Source organism: Bidens hawaiensis, unplaced genomic scaffold (genome assembly GCF_021521415.1).
Source record: "Bidens hawaiensis isolate Kalapana, Puna unplaced genomic scaffold, B.hawaiensis_p1.1 tig00015923_1, whole genome shotgun sequence".
Taxonomy (NCBI): domain Eukaryota; kingdom Viridiplantae; phylum Streptophyta; class Magnoliopsida; order Asterales; family Asteraceae; genus Bidens; species Bidens hawaiensis.
The window spans coordinates 387,418-403,838 of NW_027492430.1; positions in this window are offsets into that span (position 1 = coordinate 387,418).

Here is a 16,421-nt window from a genome sequence, read left to right on the forward strand (position 1 = left end):
GTTGATTGAAGACATCTTCCACGAAACACACAGAAACCCGAAAAATAAAAATTTTATTTTTAACAGTACTGTAGGCGAAGTTGTGGATAACTTCGCTTAAGTCTGAACTTCGCTGATTCTGAACTTTGCTTTCTTTTTAAATTCGCCTGATTTGGCGAAGTTGTAGATAACTTCGCTTAAGGTAAGCGAACTGGTGAAGTAGGCAAAGTTGTGGGTAACTTCGCTGATACAGGCGAACTTGAGAAGGTAGGCGAAGTTGTGGATAACTTCGCTTAACCTTATATCTTCGCTGAAACCCTACGAATAGTGACGGCAACTTCGCCTGATGAACACGATGAATATGCAGGTTAGATTTCTGGATTTTACGAGGTTTGTGAAGGTATTATGGGTTGTTTATGATTGTAGGAGGTGAGTATAACACAAAAACTCAGAAAACTCGTCCCGCGAATAGTCGAATGGAACGATTTCTACACCCGCGTGATAATCCCAAACCACACAATCGAGCAAAAGCTCTGATATATTAGCTAACAAGTTCGCTGATACAAGTTATGTTCTTGATAACTTCGCTCACATAATACGTTTGGATTAAACACAAATCCAAACTTCGCTTTAAGCTAACTTCCTCTATACAGACACTATTTCAAGTTATGCTCAGAGCTTTAAGATATATTAAACATAACTTTAAGATAAATATATTATGTGATAATATACCATATTATTTAGCTAAATATACCATAACTTGTACAAATATATTAAAGTTATGGTATATTTGATAAATATACTTATCAATATATTGCTGAAGTATATGATAATAGTTACAAGTTATGGTATATTGATAAATATACTTATCAATATAGAGGAATTAAAGTGTTTATGTTCTTGATTGTTATCCCTGGTGATTGAAGATGCTTCGGATTAATTAATGGTCATGTGTGTTAGATTCTGTCAAGGTGGTTTTGTGATGAAATTGATCACTTGATGTTGAGTAGTTGAAGATTAAACCTTATCGTATGCCGACGTGTTGGTGAAGTTGTGGAGGGAGCCCAACTTCACGTGTTGGTGAAGTCAGAAGGACTCACGTGATTGGTTGAGTGATCAATTAGGCACGGGGATGCATGCATTTCAAAGACCTCAATCTATATAGTCGGAGAAGCTTACACTGAAGGGGAGATCTGATATGGAAGACGCTGGGTGATTGGTAGATTTGTGAAGTTACAAGACAGTTTCAGACACGGCTGGTTGAAGAGCAAACAGAAGATCATCAGTTAAGACGGAGTCTGTTGGTGCATGTTTTGTAACAGATGATCTTTTGTGTTTGTTAGAATTGAGAGCAACGGTCAAAGGGGAGTCTGTTGGTGCATGTTTTGTGACCGTCGCTATGCAATTCTGTTCAGCATTGTGGAAGTACAAAGTTAGAGCAACTTCGCCATAGGCGAACTTGTAACAACTTCGCTATAGGCGAAGTTGTAACAACTTCTGCCATAGGCGAAGTTAGAACAACTTCGCCATAGGCGAAGTTGTAACAACTTCGCCTACAGGCCCAAGCCCGCGAAGTTTATATATATATGTGTGTCTTGTTTAGGTTTGTGTATCCAGAAAAGTTAGAGTTTTGTGTGTTAAGTTCAAGTAGCTAGAGAAAAACCGAGAGAGAGAGTCGTGTGGGACGACCCGAGGTAGAGCTCACCTCGGGTCGGCCGTCATTTGTTTTCGTGTTGGGTATGTAAGTGTTTTGATTATTATATGAAAAGATCTGCAGATGTGTTTATCCCATTCGTGTGTTTGTTCGGTTATGTGTTTGTGTGTAATCGTGTTCGTCGTCTTCTACACCATAAACGAGTCTAGGAGGATTCCGCACTCCTAGACCTCGTGCGGATCTCGTATAGATCAGCGACGCCCCGCGGGGACCTACAATGATGTGTTAGTGAGTTACCCACACACCAAGTTTGTTCAAGGGACAATTGAGCACGACCGGTACCTCCAGCTCCGATTGATGAACCCTATGCCGAATACCATTTTAAGCCTCAGTTTTATGGAGTCAGTTGGCGAGGACAACATACTCTATGAGTATGTCGGAAAAGACACGCCGTGGATGAGGATGTTTACGATGAACTACCCCTCACACCAGGAGCTTACGCTAGAGGTTTATTCAACATTTCGTTTCAGGTTTTTTTCTTTTTACTTTAACTTTGTTTACCGCCTACGCATTACTTTAATATATTCAAAACAAATTGTTTATTTTATTTCAGGCCACGGGAGGCGGGGAGGCTAGAGGTGCAGATGAGATATCAGAACCCAGAGGGTCGGGCGTGGGAGGTTTCGTTCAAGATGTTTGGGGTCGACCGGTACATTTCATTGGAGGAGTTCGCCGTGGCGATCGGATTTTACACCGAGGAGGAGGTCCGGCAGCCAATCTACACCGCGAGCGTCTGAAAGGCCGCGGACGATTATCTGCGCGTTTGGTGGCGCGCGATTACGAGTAAGCCTTTCCGAAAAGGTAGCTAAGAAAAAGCCTCCTGCATCATTAACCCGTTGTACAGGTACGTGAACCTATGTTACTTTACATTACGTTACATTGTAATATATTACGTTACATTATATTATATTTACCTTATATTATATTTCGTTGTGCAGGTACCTACACAGGCTGATAGCCTCGTCAATACAAGGTCGATAGCTGGGTGCTAACCACTACAAACTCTCAGACTTGTTTTTTTTTTGCGGTGCCTTCTGACGGGGATCCATTGCAACCTCGCCCATGGCTTCGCCTACTACCACATACCCGCACAGGCAGGGACGAGGCTCGTTGCTCGGTGGCCCCTACGTGACGCGCATCGCGCATTATTTGGGACTTCACACACAACTAGCTACCCTTACGATCCCGACAATATCCCCCCGCGAGCTCGCCCATGGTAGCGCCCAGGGCATACGTATTGTTCTCAAGTTTAAGGACCACGACGGGAGAAGATTTGACCGTCTCGTTACGGACTTCAACAAACCACCCTACATACCGGTGCCATTATTCGAGCCTCCACCATTGATTGCCTCGGAGGTGCAAGTCGACGACAACCACGAAGAGCAATCCGGGGACAACGACAAAGGGGAGGGGGAGGATGAGGCCGCGGATGGAACTGAGCAGGTTCTTGTTACTTTTATAACTCGTTTACATTTATTTGTTTCGTCAAAATATTAACGTTTAATTACCATTTTAATGTAAGCCACGGGTGCCGCAGCACGCACCGCGCACCTATCGAGCTGTGCGTTTAGACCACGCCACGGATGCACGCTTACGGAGAGTAGAGGAAGCGGTGCTACGGATGCAACGTCAAATGGATTGGATGATGGAGAGGGATGCCAGCCGACAGCGGTCAGGATTACACATTACCTCCCCCACGCTTTGATCACGAGGCTAGCACATCAAGGGCCAGCGCTGGCGCCTCAACCGGCAGGGATGAAGACGGGGACACGATAGTGTAAATATTGATTTACATTACTTTGTTATGTTATGAACTTGTTATGAACTTTTAAATTTTGTATCTTATGAACTACTTATGAACTTTTATATTTTGTGTTATATGGTTTTATGCTTTTTATGCTTTTTAATATTGTAAGGTTACAATTATTAAAATCCAACCAACTAGTAACATAAACAAGATAAAATATTAGTTTAACTATATAATAAACTTATGAAAAAGATGTATTTTCCAAACCAAAAGAAAACAACGAGAGCTTGGATTCCAAAACACCAGAAATCAAACCAATATGAAGATGTATATTTCATTTAATCAAATAGCCAACACCTCATATTATAGACTAAAATCACATTACAACATATAACAAAGTAAGAACTACAAAATTTCTCAAAAAAGACTTAATAATTAATACACGTATTTTTTCGATAAAAATATAAATATATTATTATAATTAACATAAACATAAAAATCAAAATCTTATAATTAAAATAAATATTTATTTAAATATATATCATTTTTTATCATAAAAATCAAAATCATTTTAATTAAAACAAATATATATTTAAATCAAAATGTTATACTTAAGAACTTAGGATAATATCATTAATATTAATATTAATAATAATAATGATAATAATATGATGATTTGATGTGGTGAGATGATATTGACCATGATTTGATTGATTGAGTACTCACCGCCACGGTTAGCCCTTACCGTGGCGTTATCTGCGGTTTTCTAACCACACCGACGGTGTGGTTAGAAAACGGTGTGGTTAGAAAACCAGAAGGCCCACTAGCAGTAGCAGACACTGTAACCAAAGATCGGCCCAAGCCACTTTAGACTGTCTTTTTCTCTTGGTGTGAAAGGATGAAGTACGAACTTTGATTTCATAGTGGTGTTAGGGCCTACACGAATCGACCCATCTGGTCCAATTATTATTATTATTATTATTATTATTATTATTATTATTATTATTATTATTATTATTATTATTATTATTATTTTAGATCTCTTCCATTATTTCTAACTTGGATTTATTACAACTTAAGGTCGACAATTCGATGGGTCTAAATAGATATCTGATAAAAGTGAGTAGGGTTTGCTAACCTAAAGAAATCATGTGATTTATACTTTTGTAATGTATTAACTTTAGATGCAAAAATTTAACCCAGCTCACTAATGATTGCCTTCAGTTATTGAAGTGAGTTTGATCTATTGAATTTAATAGAATTGAAACTTTATTCTATTTCTTAATATGTTTGATAAGATTCATGATATAGTTTTCTTGGAATAGGTTTAGGAAGTCTATTATTAATGTGTTTGGTTGATAAATATTTATCATTGTTTTTTTAACGATCAACAAATTAATGTGTTTGGTTGAAATCATACGACCGCGATGGAAAATTGTGTTGGGTAGACCAAGCCCACCCTCTCTTATTCTGGGAGAACAACCCGCTCAAAGGCTTAGCTTACTACCGTAAAACTCAGTTGGTATCAGTTGAGAATACTCATTGACCGTTTGGTTGATAAATGGATTGAAATTTCATTTAATTCACTCAAATTTATTCATATAAAGGAATTTAATGATCTTTTAAAATTTAGAAGGGATTCAACCAAATAGATTATAATCTCCTACCACTTCCCGTTATCACATCCACCTCGGCCCCGTCTCCACCCTAGCTAGTTGTTGTTGCCACTTGCCACCCCTGCCATGCCACTTTACAATCGCCATCACCTCAATTGTTAATTCCGCCAACACTGACACCACTTCCGCCGCAAACATCATCATTGTCATCATCGTTGCAGTCGCCGCCACGCTTGCTATCATCCACTAAAAACAATAAATGGTGATAAATTCCAGATATTTATAAGACTAGTTCCTTCAAATTCCAAATTTAACCTTTTTGACAAGTTCCAATCTTTAAAAAGATTTCACAAACCAAAAACACACTTCGACTCATGTTTTATATTGTTTTAACAATTTCTTTATAATCAAAAAGTTATATTATAAGTCAACTAGTCAAATTGGTTTAAAAAACAACCTAATACGTAACAAGTTCCTATTTTTTTATAATGTATTGTTAGTATTTTTTTTTTATTATTATTTGGTTTAGAATTTTTGTTTCAAGTGTACACGTCCATTTTGGGTTATAGAATATGAGTGTCCTTTTTTTTTTTTTTTCATATCGTTGTATGGGATAGATTGGTTTTAAGATTTGTTGATAAGCTTCCTTTTTATTGTAGTGTTCTTCTATCGAAATCTTTCTCTACATTGTAAATATAAATTTTGAAGTGCTTTAATGATTATAATGTTGATTTTAAAAACGATTTTATTTTATCATTTCTGATTAATCTCTTTCAAAAACATAATCATAAGATCTGGTCAATTTTGACGTTCATCCCCGTTGGGGCTATTTTGAAGATGGTCGGTTATGGGCTCATCATTCATGTGGATGAATACAAAATTGAACAAAAGTGACAGGGGTAGGGTTGGAATCGATTTGTTTGGGATAATTTTTTTTAAGGATAAACTTAATTTATTTTTCAGAACTTATTTTGTCTCTGTCAATTGATAACTTTTCTTAAGACGTCTATCATAGTGACAACAATGTTCTTTCAAATTATCATATCACTTATTATTCCTCATTACTCTTACTCATGAAGTTAGATCACTGATACAATGTTATCGGATAACTAAAAACAATTTTTATCTTAAAATTTATAAATTTAAGTATCATTATATAACATGTTTTAGTGTTAAATCTTAAATTCTAGATTACTATAATTTTATAAATTAAATATATTACTTTAATCTTAAAACCTTCAATTTTGTAAACTTTTACTATAATCTACAATTATATAACTCATAACTTTGTATTATAGATTTACATTTTTACTACCTATCAATTATCCTTTCTTTTATAGATTTTTTAAATTTTAACACTTAATTTTAGATTTTATCTCAATTAAATAAATTTATGTATATTTAAAAAATAATTAAAATCGGTGGTGATGTGACAATATTTTCATGTGTATGAATTTTTTGAATTTTTTTAATTGTTTTTAAAGATTTTTGCCATTTGATAGCTTAGTAAGTGCATTTTTAGGTTCTCTAAGACCATCCACAATGGCAAGGGGCTTCGAAGCTCCTCCTCAGTGCCACATCAGCGCCACGTAACCATCAGAGGCTTCGAAGTCCCAACCAATAATGTCCCGCTGTGGTTTAATGCCCATTGACGCCCATATATATATGTGTGTGTGTGTGAGAGAGAGGTTGAGAGAGGAAAGTGAGGGGCTCACCAAATTTCCTTAACCGCGCCGGCCAACCCCTGGTCCAACAGCACCCCCTATGGTGTTTTGCGCCCAACGGCGCCCGCCACTTCACCCAACTGAGCCCCATAATGGATGGTCAAATTGTGAATGCTTTAGACGTGTAAAAAGTGGTTTTAGACTTTTAGTGCAACATGATATATGCCTCCTGGTACAATCAATGTTGTAAAGTATCGTCTTGAAAAAAAATATATCACTAGGATAAGTTTTGAGTTCGATTAACATACGTTTGGAATGAACTGAACGTATCAATGTTAAATATACAATTATACACTACATGTTTGAGTACTCAATACTCATATTCTTAAAAAGTTTCTAATATGTATAATGACAATCTTGACTCAAATCATTTTAAATGGGTCAATTTGAGTTGTTTTTTAAAATTAAATAAGTTAGTTTGTTTAAAGGTTTTAACTAAATGGGTCAATATGAATCATTAGAAATTTCATCCTTTTATTTTTAGGTTAAAATGGATCGACAAGTTCAAAGAAATGGGTCGATATGGGTTAGTGTCCCAAGGAAATGTGACAGGTTTCGGATCGGAACGGGTTTTCGTACAAGACAGGTTTCAGATCGGAACAGGTTTCAGGTTTCAAGCCAACACGAGTTTTCACCCGTGACCGGTTAGGTTTTGAATTCTGTTTTAATTGTTTTTTCGATTTCGATTGATGTGGTCCAGTTTTGGCTTTTTGTTTCATTTTCGTCGATTTTTTCGGTTTCAGTTCGATTCTCGGTAGGTTTTTTTTATGGAAAAAACAACGTAGGAAACATTTTTGTGTGTTTACTTTTTTTGTTTATGGTTTATATTTTGAGTTATAATTTTTTTAATATTATTTTTGAATATTTTTTTGAGGGTTTTTGATCTTAATAGAAAACCTCTAAAAAAATAATAAAAAAATTCATAGCTTGAAATATAGATAAAAAAAACAAAAAAAATCTAAAAAAAACAAATGTTTCCGCCATTATTCTCGTTCATAAAAAAATAAAAAATTAAATATAAAAAAACCCGTTCGACCCTAACCTATTCCGACCCAAACCAAAACAATTTTTTTTAGTTGACCCGTTCTGACTCAAACTCATTATGACCCAAACTCGTCTTGACCTATGACTCATTTCAATCCATGACTCGTTCGACCCGACCCAACATATTTGCCACCTCTATCAATATAAACAATACTTGTATAATCTGCTTCCCTTCTCTCACTTAAATATAATCTTATTAATTTCCTTAACTTAATACTCAACTATCTAGTAACGCTCGTACATTCAAAGTGAAACCATGAACAACAAAAGTGTGTGATGATTCAAATAGAATTACATATGTTATAAACTCGTATCTAAAAACTCAAATCTGTAAAGTAAACCATGAATCATAAATCATAATTTATAATTCAAAAAAAAAAAAAACCTTTAAGTACCAAATGAGAATTATATAAAATAACAACTATTACAATTGAAAAAAAAATTGCGACGTCAATTATATTGCTGGATTATACTCTAAATTGTAATATTATATAACTAGTTTTAGAGCCCGTGTAACACACGGATTATCTAAATTATAAAAAATTACATAATGTGTATGAAAAAATGTATTACATCTATACTTGTATCTATACTATGTGTATATAAATTAATTTTATTTATATTATAAAATGATTTTTTTAAATGAACTTAATAAAAAAATGCACGTGCAAAACGTACCCGAGAACGTTTCTTTTATTGAAATTTTCATTATCAGTATCATATGTGTATAATTGAAAGAATTTAGGAAGAAGACTTCTCGTGCAATAGTCATACAATAGTAGTTCTAATCACTCAGTCTTAATACTGAAGGAACGTTACCTTTATTGATATACTAGTTTGAGGCCCGTGTATTACACGGGTAATAGATGAAAATTTTGTACTTTAACCATTAAGTGAAATATAGTTAACAAAATGATCATATATTTTATACCAGTTACAATTTATATTAAAATTACAGAAATTACATAACTTAGATTACACAAATCTACCTATACTATTAAAACATATTTTTGGATACATGTCATCATTATATTGATCCATTATCAATTGATCGTTCATGTACCTAATCTACCATTTGAAGATCATGTATGCATAAAGTATTGTTGTTATATAACTATACCTGAAAGTCATAGTAAACAAATCATTATATTTTGATGCATTGGTATGAAGTTTTAAATGCTTGTAAGAAATAAGTTTTTTTATTGGTTAGAAACCATAAGTTCATGTACCTTATCTACCATTTGAAGATCATGTATGCAGAGAGTGTCGTTGGGATCTACATTGAAGTAATCTTCATGGAAATTGTGTAGTTGCAAAAATGATGAACATCTATATATTGATGTACCTTGTGCTACTAAATCTCCTAAACAATATAAAAAATAAAATGAATATCAACATGTTTACGTAGATGCATAATGCAAAGTGGAAATTAAAAATTTACCAAAAGAAGTTAGTTATTATTGAAACAAAAATAAGAAAGCTCAACACATCAAGAACTAATAAACTGGTAAAAATGACTGACTCGTGCCAGGTTGGTTTGTGAGTGAATGATGAATATAGTTTCATAAATAAATTATCGTCAAACGCGATTTTTTCGATTCAAACATGAGTTGACAGTTGACCCAATCGAGAAGTTCAAAGCAATTGCACGTTTGATAACAGAAATCATAAATATGGGGTTTAACTACTTGAGTATCATAATAATAAAAGTTAAGTATATTTAACCCAAACATTCCTTTAAATAATAAAAATAACAAAAATGCCCTTCTGCTTAACTGAAAAATAACAGATTTATTCAAGTGGTTATTGATCAGGCTGGGTAATAAAGTAATTAAACCATATGGAAAAAAAGTAAACATAGCTCTTAAAAAATAAGAAAATGTTGTGGTTAGGTTACCCAACAGAATGAATATCGGGAATGGATACTCCGCGAAGCTGATCAGCATCAGATAGTGAATTGCCATTGCTGTGAATCAACAGATGGATAGTCCACTCACCAACATCCTAAGTCCTGATTATAGTTATAATTTAAATAACTTTATTATTAACAAACATGATATCATGATGACAAAAAGCATCAGAACGGACAATATATACATATTAATTAAAAAGATATGTGAAGATAATATATTAATTAAAAACATATTCAATAACAATCAACATCAACCAAACATTTAGATAACACCGCCAAATCAAATTCAAATGTCCTTTTCCTCTTCTTTTAATCCCACCCCCTGATTCACGGTAGGCACCAACAGTTATAAAGTCGGGTTGTGTAAATTTACCTAACAGTAAGAGACAATGGAACGATCTGAACCAACGGTGGAGATGAACGATAGCAACGGTGGAGATTATTAGTCCCGTAGGTTTAATCAGATAAGGGAGAAGGCAGCGAAGTAATGGCGGATTGTCAACGAAGGGGTCACGATGCCTGATTGAGGGTCTGCAGCGTAGGATTTTTTTATTTGGAAGGGGAAACAAATTGATTGAAAAATATACGGATCCGGATAATATTAGTTGGGGGGTTGATCTGAATTAATACCATTTTAGTGAATATGGGTTAAATTAGTAAAAATATAGGTTAAAAAAGTGAGGAGTAATGAGAGAATGACAAGTGGCAAAATATAATAGCCTTTTAATAGAGTAGTAAGATTAATCAATTTACAACCCATAAAAGGAAATGGGAATATTACATTATAACGACGAATGTTCGTCAGAAATTATGTTTTTATGAGCCAAACCATGAAAAATATATTAATAAGTTTGACAATATAAAAAATAACATGTTAACTCATTCAATTTTGTGAATATTTTGCTTAATTTGAGTATAGTTTTGCATAACATGTTTCTCATACAATGTTCTGATCAACACTAAATGAAAAGTTAATGATTACACAAATGTTTCAAATTTGATACAAGTTAGAAGCATTGATAGGTCTTGGGGTGGCATGTCGTAAGTGTTCATATCTATTCTCAAATTTTAACAGTCAAGGAAAAATTGTGAATTTACCAAATCCTGAACCTTTTGAGTTTTTCCAAAAATCCTTGAAAATAAATTCTAACTTTCATCCATTTGACATTTTCAAGTCAACAATTTGAACCCGCAACAAATTTAACGATAAATCTATTTGCATTCTCAGACTTTTAAAAATACTCAGATTTCTCATTTCTGACTAATAACAAATTTTGAAAGTTTGTACAAAACAATCTATTTACCAATTTTTACTGTAAAAACCAAATTTAAGTTCCACGAAACCCAAAACAATCCTTGATAAGAAAAAAATCAAGAAATTAAATATGACAAATTTTGTTATATATGAAAGTGATTGGTATATATTTACTAAATTAACCAACAAATATATAGTTTACTAAATTAACCGAACGAGTAAATTGATAGATTTAAAGCATATATTTATAATTTATAAACTTATATGACAATTTATAATAATAATAATAATAATAATAATAACAATAATAATAATAATAGATAAATGAATTGATTTTAAAAAAAAATGGATCGACTTTTAAGCATAGATTTATGATTTAATAACTACAAAAATTACTTTGTAAAATGAAAGCATGTTCGAGTTTTGTTTTTCTTTATAATCTTGAACAATATACATAGTAAATATGTTAATAATAACATTTTAAATTACATATTTTTTTAATAACATGTTAATTTTTGGATTTCATCAAATATTTTATAATATATAGTAAAATAATATGTTAATATTTATTTTTATAAACTTGTATAAAAATGTATAAATATAATATATATATATATATATATATATAATAAATTGTAAAATGAAAGTGAATATGAACATATATTATGGTCAATTAAGATTTTGAGGGAAAAAAGTTGTGCAGTTTAACCATAAACTGACATGTGTCACAATTATTTTACTTTATTAGAATTGGTAGAGGTAGATAACCAAAATTTTAGTAATTCACCCAATGTTTAATCTAATCTACCAACATAACCTTTCAATAGTAATATTTATTCCAACCGAAAACGATTGAGGTCCATTTCATTCTTTATTGAAGTCCAATTTTGGTCCACCCGGGTTAAATCCAAGATTCAAGACCAGATGTTTTAGCTACCATACCATGGGTTCAAAAATTCTAACCTCAACTACAAACCAAGTTCAATTTCGCCCTATGATTTTAGGGGTGTTTATGAAAATAATAAAAAAAATGAAATCCGAACCGAAACCCAAATAAACCGATCTAATTAAATTTTTATTGGAATCGGATCAATCTTTTATATCCGAATAACTAATTCGGATCGGATATGAAATTTAAAAAACTTCATATTGTTCGAATATCCGTCTATTATATATATATATATATATATATATATATATATATATATATATATTAAAAACAAATATACTCACATTTTTAACTATTAATCAAAAGTATATTTTCCACATGACTTTCAACAAATTACTTTTTGGTCCCTCAACTTTCATTATTACAAACTCTGTTTATTTACTTTTTGGCCCCTCAATTTAAGTTTCACATCAACTTTGGTAATGGAATTTTTATCACAAAAACTTACCATAAAGAATTGAAATGATACTGATACCCCACCATGTACCCACGGCAACGCGCGGGGTAAACATACTTGTTTCTAATAAATAACATGTTTTAGTGGTGTACTCCATTTCTGTATGTTTATGTAAACTATTGTTTTAAGTTTGAACTTTGAACTTATGTTCAAGACTATTTTTTTATTTTTCAGTTTTGTATGTTTATTGTGATTTTAAACGAGTAAAAATGCTAGGGACCAGAAACTAGGGAAATTTTGTTATTGGGTTATTTTCAGGTTATTCGGGTAATTTCGGATTTTATCCGAACAGATATATTTGGATCGGATAGGAATTATCCCTAATTCGGATCCAATCGGATTTCTGATAATTCTAAAATCTTCAAATCCGAAGAATTTAATCTAAATAAAATGTTATCCGATTCAATGAAAACCCATATATGCTTTCAATCAAAACTCAACGCAATTTATCATTTTCACCATTATTGTGGCATTAAACGTCTTACGTGTAAAATGAGATCCTACCTAAGCTGGCATATATAAACACAATGAAAGCACCGATGATCTCTAGTTTATTTGGTTAAGTGTAACATCCCGAATTTCAGATAATAATATTTTATATATTATTCTTAATGAAAGAGTTTACTTGGATTAATAAATAAAATAACAAAAGAAGGAAAGAGAAGTAGGCTAATTAGATGAATTAATCATGGACTAAGAAGGAAAGATGGACTTTAGGTCAATGGGCTTAAGGGAGTATAAATACCCCTTAAACCCTAAATCTTTCCATTTCCATCCATATTATCCTTCTTATTCTCTCTACACCTTAAAAACACACGCTTAAGCCTAATACCCCTCCCTTAGCCGCCAGCCACCATCCGAACCCAACACCAAGCTTTGTAATATTGAATCTTCGATCATACAAGCAAGCTAACAAGTCCTAGATCGCATACCAAGCTAAACACGGTTCGGAGAGAATTATAAAGGTACGTTTTAAGCTTAAAGCTTACATTTTTATGAACTTTTACCATGAAACTTAACCCTAGAGTAGATCGGGTCTAGATACATCATAAAAATGCAAACTTGGAGATTTAAAAGGAACATAATGGTCTAATGATAGTATACGGCTCAAAGATGAACCCTAGATCTAGCCTAGAACGTTTTAAACCTAAAAGGTCCAAGCTTTATGCCTAAAACGGGATAGATCTTGAAGCCACTATAGTAATGGGTGTAATCGGGTATGAATGATGATGATAAAGGGTTAAAGTTCATGATTTGGACCATGAAAGAAGTAATATGGGCAAGGCAGAATCTTAAGATAGAAAAATGAGTTGAACTGGGTGTTCACGGCCACCTTATGGAGTTCTCGGCCAACCCGAGATCTCGGTTGCAAGGAGTTTTCGGCCAGAATGGGTTCTCGGTCAAAACCCGAGTTCTTGGTCAAACCTTGTGGTTCTCGGCAATGTGGTTCTCGGCCATGGTGTCTCGGTTCATGATTTGGACCATGAAAGAAGTAATATGGGCAAGGCAGAATCTTAAGATAGAAAAATGAGTTGAACTGGGTGTTCACGGCCACCTTATGGAGTTCTCGGCCAACCCAAGATCTCGGTTGCAAGGAGTTTTCGGCCAGAATGGGTTCTCGGTCAAAACCCGAGTTCTTGGTCAAACCTTGTGGTTCTCGGCAATGTGGTTCTCGGCCATGGTGTCTCGATCAACCAAGGTTCTCGGCCAACCCAGTGTTCTCGGCCAAGAGTTCTCTGCCGAAGAGTTCTCGGCCAGTACCCAGTTTCTGTTTGGGCCAGACCCTAGTTGGGCCTATGTGCTCTAATGGGCAGTTGGGTCTGGCCTAAGCCCAAAACCCATCTAAACTAAGCAAGCCCAAATTTAGAAAATGAAATGGTTAACTATAATACCAATTAAATCAAGTAAACGGTTAATTAACAAAAAATATATTTAGCAGTTAGCCGTGCTCAATTAGAGAAGGGGATTACGATTAACGGCTAGCGCAGCAGGATCCAGGTGAGTTTCTAGCCCCATTTCCTTGCTATGTTTTCGGGGATGTGTGCATACTCGATGCGATTAGTTAATACACTTACCTTAAGTGGTAAGTGTATGCCTTATATGATTTATGTATAAATGAATGCTTGACGGTGCATGAACGATCTTCAGATATTGTATGAGCCATCAAGGGATAGTATAAAGATATGATTGACATATATATGATGTATAGATGATGGTTGGACGTATTAATGTTTTAATTATGAATGTATTGAAAGGTACGAAAGGTATCGATAGAACGAGGGAACCGACCCTAATAATGTCGGCAAATGTAGGGAACCGACCCTAATAATGTCGGCGAATGTAGGGTACCGACCCTAATAATGTCGGCGAATGTAGGGTACCGACCCTAATAATTTTGGCGAATGTGGGTACCGACCCTAATAATGTCGGAGAATGTAGGGTACCGACCCTAATAATGTCGGCGAATGTAGGGAGCCGACCCTAATAATATCGGCAAAGGTTATAGGATGGAAGGCTCTTTAAAATGTATGTGTATGAATAAAAGTATGTATGTTAATATGAAAGAAAGAATGAAAGTACGTAAGTATGTAAGTATGTAAGATAATAAGAAGGTATGTACCTTCGGGTGCATATGTAGATATGAGAATGAATCATACGTTGCCTGATTAACTAGAACTCACTCAGCGTAGCTGACTTTTAGTATGCATGCAGGCTAATCGACTGAGGCAGCTGGCTTGAGGGAGACACATGACGAGGCTGGCATCTGAAGATTGGTCTTGATGTTTTGACACTAAGTTTTATGTAATGTTTTAAAAAGACAAGTTATGGTTGTTATGAAATATTTTATGAAAGTTTTTATATTCCGCGAATGTTTTTATTAACTCTGATGACTGGAACTATGTTAATGAGTAAATCCAACGCCCAAACGTGAGGCACCGGTAACGGGGCCTTACAAGTTAGTATCAGAGCAAAGTTCAAGAGATTTAAGCATCCTACATGCTTAGACTCGAACATAGAATGGGATTTAAGTAAGAAAAGAAAGAAGATGCTAGTTTGAGAATGCCATGTTTCGCTCAAACAAGCTCAGTAAAGGTAAGATGTATGATTAAATGATGTATGTTAAATGATAAAGAAAGGATATGTGAACGATAGGGATAAGATTAATTGATTGTTTTGATTGACTAATTGTTTAAGTAGAACCAACAAAAATAGACTCATAAATGGAAGTGTATAGGACACGGAAAGTAACGTGATCAGCTAATCACAGCTGGCCACTGTTATTACCTGTTAGCCTTACTATCCTTGTACTATATAGTTCCTTGAGTGATGACGTTTGTGTTTTCCCTTTTAGAATACGATGGCTGGAACGGGAGGAAATGTAAGAGCTGGAGTAATTGCAAGGACTGAAGGTCGCACTAGGCGACGTGGCAGGCCTCGTCGTGTCCAACAACCTTCGGTTGAGACCGCTTCCAACACCGGAGATGAAGGAAGCGCAGCTGGAAGAGACCCGAACAACAACGAAGGGTTGCAACTGGATCCCGCGTTTCAAGCAGCTATTGTCCAAGCTGTAGCCACTGCTGTGAAGAACCTGAATCCTGAAAAGTCTGCTGAGAAGTCTGGGGAAAGAGTAAGAAGGATGGTGAAGGGGAGAAGGTGGATTCGAGCAAAGTTCGATCTGTGAAGGTTGATAACAGGAAGAGAGGCCGGTGTGGGTGCAACTATAAGTCCTTCAAGGGATGTGACCCACCAAAGCTAACTGGCTTGGGAGACGCAATCGCTACCCTTCAATGGATAACCGCCATGGATAAGATTATCTGCGTTAGCGAGTGCCGTCCCGACCAAGCTGTGGGTTATGCTACCCAGTCTTTCGAAGAGGAAGCAATGTACTGGTGGGAATCGGTTGAGCAGAGGAAGGGTTCAGAGGAGATCAAGGCAATGAAGTGGGAGGATCTGAAAGAGTTGGTAATGAAGAGGTTCTGTGCTGACGCAGAAGTTGAGAGGGCGGAGATGAAGTTCCTGAACT